The following is a 10,068-nucleotide window of genomic DNA, read 5'->3' on the forward strand; positions in this document are numbered from 1 at the left end:
AAACCAACCACCGAAAGGAAAAGGGATGGACCACGCACCACCTGCCCCAAAACGGAGGTACGCAGATGTGGTGCGGGCCACAGACCGCCAACCTGTTGTTGAAAGGGCAGCTGCTGAACAAGAATCTTTTTTGTGCATGGCACAAAAGATTGTACAGCAGCTAACCTGGCTCAATCAAACTCAAGCTCACAGATGGAACTACCCACAGTTCACAAGACCGCCACAGCAGATGGACCCAGGGTGGACACCACCGGCAACACCATACACCTCACCTCGATGCTCCTACTGAACATCAGAGGACTACTAACACACAGTAACAGGACAAAAGTCCCGTTCTTGAGAGACTTTGTTGCATGCAATCAAGCCTTATGCATAGCACTTACGGAAACACACCTGAAACCGGACATAGCGGATGCGGAATTACACATACCACAGTATGTTGTACTACGGACCGACAGAAAAGAAAGGAGTCATGGAGGAGTTGCTATGTACATCCGTGAGGACCTCACACCCCAGGTCCTTTTGTCATACTCAAACTCGGTGTGTGACACACTAATTGTACATGTAAGGCAACTTGGTGTAGTTGTGTGTGCTACATATCGCCCTCCAGATGTCCCAAGCCATATGGGCAAGTTTGAGGACTGCCTTATAAAAATAGAAGAAGTTCTAGTCACACTAGAACAGCACATAAGTGTACTTCTCATGGGAGACTTCAACCTACTCAATGTCAGATGGCCCGAGGGCTTTTCTCTCCCAGGAATGACACGATGTGAACGGGGACAGGCGAGGTCCCTCCTGAACCTCATCAACACCCTGTACATGGAGCAAGTAATACTCCAACCAACCAGGGCAGGTAACACACTGGATCTCTGCTTCACAAATAATATGGATCTCATCCATAATGTGAAAGTGACACCGACACTACTCTCGGATCACAATATGGTAGAGCTGACCATGTACGGGCCAAAGGAAAGCATGGGCATGCAGCCTACAAGAAACTCTCAGAATCTTTCCAGCTTGAACTTCAATAAGGCAAACTGGAAACAAATTGAGAAAGAGATCCTCAAACAAAACTGGCCTGAATGTCTCTCCTCGCCGGACATCGACATGAAACTTCAACAATTCATGTCTGTAATGCAAGCCATATGCTACAAGTGTGTCCCAGAGAGAAAGGCCACTGTACACAAGAACAAAATCCCCAGAGAGAGGAAAATTTTAATGAGACGGCGTACAAAAATTTCAAATCGCCTAAACAAAAAATTGAAAGCAGTGAAAAGTCCCGCCTGAAAATAAAACTATTGGAAATTGAGAAATGTCTGCAACTCTCCCATGAAAAGGAAAGAGCAGACAAAGAAGCCTGGGCTATAGACAACATAAAAACAAACCCCAGAGCTTTCTACAGGTATGCCAAAGAAACAGCTACGGTGCACTGTAGGATAGGGCCACTCCTTGAAAAGGATGGCACACTCACAGGAAAACCAATGAGGGTAAGTGAAATACTGAATGAGCAATTCAAGAGTGTTTTCACTCCACCCCTTGGGCATTTCCAAATCAGCAATCCAACTGACTTCTTTACCACTGCAGGTATAAAATCAGAGGCGGCGACGATAAATTACATCGATATAAAGGAAGACGATGTAATAAGGCTATAGATGAAATGAAAACAGACTCAGCTACTGGCCCCGATGGATTCCCGGCAATCCTCCTAAAAGTATGTAAGAGAGTCCTAGCAAGACCACTGCAGTTCCTCTTTCAGAGCTTCCTTGCAGCTGGCAAACTTCCAAGAAAACTGAAGGAAGGTAAAATATGCCCTATTCATAAAGGAGGTAGCAGAGCGGAGGCCAAGAACTACAGACCTATCTCTCTCACCTCACACATCAGCAAGGTCATGGAACGAATAGTCAGAAGGAAACTAATCACCTTCCTTGAAGAAAATGACTTGCTGCCTGACACCCAACATGGTTTCCGACCAGGAAGAGCTGCTTAACTCAGCTCCTACAACACTATGACTGGGTGCTGAAACAACTGCTCAACCACTCAAATGTGGAAGTCATATATCTCGACTTTGCAAAGGCCTTTGATAATTTCGATCATGGAATGATATGTCACAAACTGCGTGATCTTGGCATAGTTGGAAAATTGGGAGAATGGCTTCATGACTTTCTGAAGAATAGAAGTCAGGTGGTAACAGCCAATGGGGCCACTTCCATTAACACGCAAATAATGAGCGGTGTTCCGCAGGGCACTGTTTTGGGACCACTACTGTTCATAATGGCCCTCACAGACATGCCCTCAGCCACGCAGAGAGCTACGATCACAAGTTATGCAGATGATACAAAAGTTTCACAGGCAATACAGAACCCTGAGGACACTAAGCACCTGCAATGTGAGCTGGACGAAATATACAAGTGGGCTGAAAAGAATAGCATGCAGTTCAATGCTGAAAAGTTTCAAGCTTTATACTATCAGCATGCAAAACTGAATGCAATACCCAATGAATACACTGGACCCGGAGGGATTGCAATCCCAGAGGCACAATCAGTGCGTGACCTGGGTATTCACATGAGTGATGACGCGACCTTTCATGTACATGTTGCTAAACTGGCAATGAAATGTAGACGGCTGGCTGGATGGATTCTTAGAACCTTCAGAACAAGAGAACAAGAAACCATGATGGTCCTCTGGAAGACACTTGTCCTAAGCCACTTTGACTATTGCTCTCAGCTATGGTCACGATCCAGTGTCAAGATGATCACAGAACTTGAGGCGATCCAACGAAGCTACACGAAGAAGATAGCCTCTGTGCAGCATATGAGCTACTGGGAAAGACTCAAGAGATTAAAGCTCTATTCGCTGGAGCGTAGGCGAGAAAGATATGCCATAATATACATCTGGAAGATCCTAGAAGGACTTGTCCCAAACTTTGGCATCGAGAGTCACACAAATGCCAGAACCGGGCGCCATTGCGTAATACCAAGGACTCCAAATTTGCCATCAAGATGTAGGACAAGATATTGTGATAGCCTGGGCTTCAGAGGCCCACAGCTCGTCAATATCCTCCCAAAGAACCTGAGGGACCTGCATGGTGTAGATGCGGATGTCTTTAAAGTAGGACTGGACCTCTTCCTGTCAGGTGCCCCGGATGAACCAACTTCACGGCAGGAGGTGCAGATGAGGGCAGCTGCATCGAACTCTCTCATGCATCAGATGGCGTTTGCTAAAAAGCATCCGTGAGGTAAAATCGTGTAGCAAACAATATGGCGGTGCCCCAGCATGGCCACAGCTCATTAGCTGAAACTGGAAGAATCAAAATCAAATCATATATATATATATATTTATATATGTACATATATATATATATATATATATATATATATATATATATATATATATATATATATATATATATGCCGGGGGGGAGTGCCTGTCTATCTGTCTCTGTTTATCTCCACCTCTCATCGATTGATAACTGAAGCTGATGTGTTTACATCCCTGTCACGTAGCGGTTCGCCAAAAGAATCTGATGGAATAAGTACTATGCTTACCAATAATAAGTCTTGGCGTCTATTTGTTCGCCTATGTGCGGTGCCACAGCATGGCCGTAGTCAAGTTACTGAGAAAAGTAAAAGAATAAAAGGATATATTCACACACACACACACACACACACACACACACACACACACACACACACACACATACACACACACATACATATATATATATATTTGTATTTCTGTCTGTGTGTTTGTCCCCCACCTTCACTTCAGAACCGTTGTTGGTGTTTCTACTTCCCCGTAAATTAGCGGTTCGGCTAAACAGATCGAGAGAATAAGAACTAGGCCTACAGAGAATAAATTCTGGCTTCTATTTCTTCGTCTAAAAGCAGTGCTCCTGCATGGCCGCAGTCCGTGATTGTAATAACTGAAACACATAAAAGATTACACACACATACACACACACACACACACACACACACAATGGCGTCATTGTTACTGAAATCTTTATATTGATAAACAGGTAAGGAATGTGTGCATACACCCACCCACATACAATGGCTTCGTTGTTATGGAGATCTTTATATTGATAAATCTAATGATCTCGTTTCATTTGCAAACAGTATAGCTTTCCCTAATCAGGAAGGCTAAACTCTGGAGCTTGACGTTCTGATTGGACCAAGTGGTGTCCTGGTTGTGCATCAAGCATCAGGTTTAAATTTTATTCATACTTTATTATTTTTGTTTGTTTGTTACTTTGGTCTACGTGTTTTTCAAATCTGGGCTTCGTTTCCGGCCTAGGGTTACACAATTTCTGCATATTTTCTTTATGAAACTTTACTCCTTTTATTCGTTCCTTTTTTCTTTTTCGTTTTGCTCTCTTCTGTTTTCTATTTTTTCTTTTTAAGTCTCTTATTCTCTTTGTTTTTTGTTTTTTTGTTTTTACCTGACACACACTTAACCGGTTGAATGGAACTTCTCACAGCATCTTCCGTTTCACTTTCCGTACCAACTTTCATTCCTGCAATTTATACTATTTCCAGATTAACGTTCTGCTAGGAAACAAAGACGAATTCTCAGAAATTCATTGTCTTCAGCTCCCTATCTTCTCAGATTCTCACACATAAACTGCACTGAACTTTATATATTTTTCATTGGCTTTCGTAATTTTATTCACAGTTCTTATTCACATGAAACCGCTTATGATTCTACCAATAAATATTTCTGAAAACCCCTCTTTCCTGACGGATGGTTGCGGTCAGCTAAATGTCGTAATCTCTCCGTTTTGTAATCAAATAGAGGAGATTCAATTCAAGGGAGACATGTTTTAGTTTCAAATATTTTTGACTTGCAAATTGTTGCATGGAATCCCTTCTCGATGACGCGTACCCTAAAACGCATGGATTAAATCAACTCTTCCGTCTTCTTCACTAAGCCTTTCACATAACTAAATCTTTCTTGGTGGAATTTGAATATTTAAACTGAATATAGGACTAGATATTCATCTGAGACGCTTGATAGCTTTCCTCTCTGTAGACAGCGTTGTATAATTAACGAGCGGAGAATAACTAGGAAAATACTCCATTCCGTGTTTCCTCCTCTCGTAATAGAAGCGTCGGGTGGCTGTCATGATACACGGATAGTCTTGGACATTCAAACCATACTGGTTCATGTGTTTCACGAACTCTGACAGAAACAGAATCCTTGCAGTGAGGAAGAAAAGGAGGCAGAGAGATGAGAATCGGCACAAAGAAGGGAATTAGTAATTTATCGATAATGAAACAGCGAAAGGCATAAGTGGCCTGAGAGATGAGATTCGGACAAGAATGTAGAGAAAAGGAAAGACTACACAAGAAATTCTGTTGCATGCCAATCCGATGCCAATGTTTGCTAATAGTAATGGTGCAGTGGAACATAACATATATAGCAGGGTCACTAGCATAGCTGGCGTGGGGCGGTAAGTGTGGTCCGCCAGGGTGGCACTTTTAAAGGGGTCTGGATGCGGCAAACGTAGGGGCCACCCCGGGCAGCACACATTCTAGCTCCGTTAGTGAGCACGGTGTATACATTTTATTTATATAATAGTAATGGAAGCACTTGAGTTTAGAAAGTAATCCGTGCTCCGTGTGGCAGATCTGATCCTAATAAAGCGGTAATTACGAAAGGTCTGTATTTCTAGGAACAATGGAGGCAGTTCTGAGAATCTGGCTCCGAAATATCGTTTGCCGTGTGTTGGGAGAAACTGTTGAAAAGTTTCGACTCACTCGCAAAGGAAAGAATTTATGTGAAAGAAGCGCAACTATTTGTATAGACATAAAAATCAATAATAATTTATAAGCTAGGCAAAGAATGCCTACAGAAATAAACACACATGGGGAGCGCCCTGTATTGAGCCTCTTTATGTTGAAGCATCTGCAGACGTATGACAAGTGGTGAAACATCATTTCACTATGGCAATATGAAATGGAAATATTTATCGACTTCCTACACACACAGTAGTAAAACTCATGATCTCAGGAACGACTCGTTGCAAACAAACACAGGTGGAGTCACCTGCTCTACCTCACCAATGCCTTAGTCAAGGAACAAGTTATACTCAGACCAACTAGGGAAAATAACATTTTGGATCTCTGCTTCACAATCAATATAGACATCATTCATGATGTGAAAGTTACGCCGACATTAGTCTCGGATCACAACATAATAGAGCTTTCTATATTTGGGCCGAAAGTAGCCAGAGGCATACAGCCAAAAGGAAGCACCCGAAATCTCTCCAATCGGAACTTCCACAAAGTAGACTGGAAACCGATCCAAAAAGAGATCCGCAGACAACTGTCCGAAATGTCTCTCGGCACCAGACGTTGGCATGAAACTAGAATATTTCATGTCTGTTATGCAAGCCATATGCCAGAAATATGTTCCAGAGCACAAGGCCACAACAAATAGGAACAAGATTCCAAAGGAGAGGAAGATTCTCATGAGACGACGGACGAAGGTTGCAAATCGCCTCAACCAACATGCCAAAAGTAGTGAAAGGTCCCGCCTAAAAACAACACTGATGTAGATTGGAAAAAGCTTGCAACAATTTTATGAGAGGGAGAGAGCAGACAAAGAAGCCTGGGTTAGTAAAAACATTAAGTGAAATCCAAAGACCTTCTTTCATTACGCCACAGAAACAGCATCAATACACCGCAAGATAGGATCCCTCTTCCTAAAGGATGGCACCCTCACAGAAAGCCCAACCAGGATCAGTGAGGTACTGAATGACCAATTCAAAAGTGTCTTTATCACTCCGTTGGAACACAGACAAGTGAATCAACCGGTGGACTTTTTTTGCCGCCTCACCTATAACCAGCGAGGCAATTACGTTGGGATACATCGACATCAGCGAAGAAGATTTACTAACCATAGATGAAGTGGACGCAAATTCAACTGATTGTCCTGATGGTTTACCAGCAATCCTCCTCAAATCGTGTAAGCATGCCCTGGCAAAACCCCTCCAGATTTTCTTCCAGAGCTTTCTTGCAAATGGCAGACTGCCAAGCAAGCTGAAGGAGGGAATAATATGCCCAGTCAACAAAGGAAGCAGAGCAGATGCCAAAACTATTGGCATATCTCTCTGACTTCACACATCAGCAAAGTCATGGAACAGATCGTCAGAGGGAAACCAATTGCATACCTTGAAGAAAATGATTTATTGAGTGATACCCAGCATGACTTTCGAACAGGTAGGAGCTGCCTGACCCAGCTCTTACAACATTATGAATTGGTGTCGAGGCAGTTACTCAACAACTCAAATGTGGACATAACATACCTTGATGTCGCAAAAGCTGTTGATTAGGGTATAATATGCAACAAACTGCGAATTCTCGGCATAGCTGGAAAACTTGTAGAGTGGTTACATGACTTTCTGAAAGATAGAAGTCAGGAAGTAGTGGCCAATAGCGCCTCCTCAACGAAACACAAATAGTGAGCGGTGTTCCACAGGGCACTGTCTTGGCACTGCTGCTTTTCATAGTGGCCCTCTTAGATATGCCCTCAACTGCCCGGATAGCTACCCTTGCAAGGTACGCAGACGATACGAATGTCTCGTAGAAAATACAGAAGCCCAGCAATGTTGCACACCTGCAGCAGGAGATGACCTCAATTTACAGATGGGCTGAGGATAATAATATGCAGTTAAATGCTGAAAAATTCCAAGCCCTGCGCTACCAGCATCCAAAACTGAATATGAAACTTACAGGGTACACTGGTCCACAGGGAATTTCAATCCCAGAGCCTAAGTCAATGAAGGACCTGGGTATCGACACGTGTGATGATACCGGTTTTCAAGGCACATTACCAGGATGGTGACAAAGTGCAGGCGACTGACTCGATGGATCCTGAGAATATTCAGAACGAGGGAGAAGGAAACCATGATGGTCCTCTGGAGGACATTCTTCTCCAGCCGCATAGATTCCTGCTTCCAGCTATGGTCACCCAACAGTGTAAAATTAACAGCGGACCTTGAAGCAATCCAGCGAAGCTTCACAAAGAATATGGTCTCATTGCAACAGCTCAGCTAATTGGAAAGGCTGCAACAGCTAAGACTCTACTCCCTGAAGCTAAGGCGGGAGAGGTATGCAGTAATATATACATCTGGAAGATCCTGGAAGGAATTGTGCCAAATTTTGGCATTGGAAGCTACATCAATGCAAAGAACGGGTCGACACTGTACAGTGCCAAATATCCCAGCAATGCCATCGAGCTTCAGGACCAGTTACTGCAACAACCTGTGTTTCGGGGGCCCACATCTTCTTTAATATTCTCCCAAAGTACCCGAGGAATCTGCACAAAGTAAATGTAGGCGTTTTTCAATCAAAGCTGGACGTCTTCCTGTCGAGAGTCCCAAATGAACGTACCTCAAGGCAAGAGGTGCAAATGAGGGTAGCTATATCAAACTCCATTCTAAACCAAGTGGCATATATTAGAGGAGGATCTCAGTAATCAGTGTAGCAAAACAGCGGTGCTCCAACATGGCCACAGCAATGAGCTGAAATTATAAAAATGTATGTACATATTTTATATATGTATATATATATATATGTATGTATAAAAGCGCATGGCTCAGTGGTTAGAGCGTCGAGCTTACGATCGTGAGGTTGGGAGCTCGAATCCCGGACCGGGCTGCGTGTTGTGTTCTTGAGCAAGGCACTTTATTTCACGTTGCTCCAGTTCACTCAGCTGTAGAAATGAGTTGCGACGTCACTGGTGCCAAGCTGTATCGACCTTTGTCTTTCCCTTGGATAACATTGGTGGCGTGGAGAGGGGAGGCTGGTATGCATGGGCGACTGCTGGTCTTCCGTAAACAACCTTGCCCGGACTTGTGTCTAGGAGGGCAACAGTCTAGGTGCAATCCCATGGTCATTCATGACCGAAGGGGGTCTTTACCCCTTTTATATATATATATATATATATATATATATATATATATATATATGTAAATACTTATATATATATATATATGTATATACATATATATATTTATATATATATGTATATACATATATATATATATGTCTGTTGTCCCAGTTTTCAAAAAGGGAAACAAGTCCCTTGCAGTGAACTACCGTCCGATCTCACTCACCTCTCATATCATCAAGGTATTTGAGAGGGTGGTGAGATCTCGAATAACCCAATTACTGGAAAGCAACAGACGGCTGATCTCCAACCAACATGGGTTCCGTAATGGAAGGGACTGCCTAACGCAGCTCCTGCATCACTTTGATGACATTTTGAGAGCTTTGGGAGAGGGCTCCAACACCGATGTCATCTACCTTGATTTCAGTAAGGCCTTCGACAGGGTCGATCACAAGATCCTATTGAAAAAACTATCCAACATTGGTGTCTCTGGAAAGTTACTGAAATGGATCAAGTGTTTCCTGACAGACAGATCTCAACATGTTGTAGTTGAAGGGGTAAAATCAAGCCCAGCCAAAGTCAGTAGTGGCGTTCCGCAAGGCACTGTGCTGGGCCCACTTCTTTTCATCATTTACATTAATGACATTAATGACATCATCAAGCACAGCAACATAAAAATCTTTGCAGATGATTCCAAGCTACAGAAGGTCATAAATGAGGCGAGTGACCGGACATGCCTTCAGTCAGATCTACTGGCTGTTATCCAATGGGCAGAAAAAAACAATATGCTGCTGAACGAGGATAAATTTGAGTTAATCCACTTTGGAAAAGAGGATGCCCTGAAACTCCCATACTCCCTTCCTTCAGGTGAAACTCTCGCGGCATCCAACAACATCAGAGACTTGGGAGTAATTGTGGACAACAACATAAGCTGGGCCACTCATATAAGCACCAAAGTTGACATGGCCCGCAGAATGTGTTCCTGGATTCTCACAATTTTCCAGTCGAGAGATATCCACACCATTATCCTTCTCTTCTCCACTTTTGCCCGACCCCACCTTGAATACTGTTGTCCACTGTGGTCTCCCCACACAATACAAGGTATCATAAAGGTTGAAGCACCTCAAAGGGCAATCACAAAAAAGATAGATGGCATGACAGGCCTCAACTATT

This window comes from Octopus sinensis, linkage group LG9 (assembly GCF_006345805.1).
Source record: "Octopus sinensis linkage group LG9, ASM634580v1, whole genome shotgun sequence".
Lineage (NCBI taxonomy): Eukaryota > Metazoa > Mollusca > Cephalopoda > Octopoda > Octopodidae > Octopus > Octopus sinensis.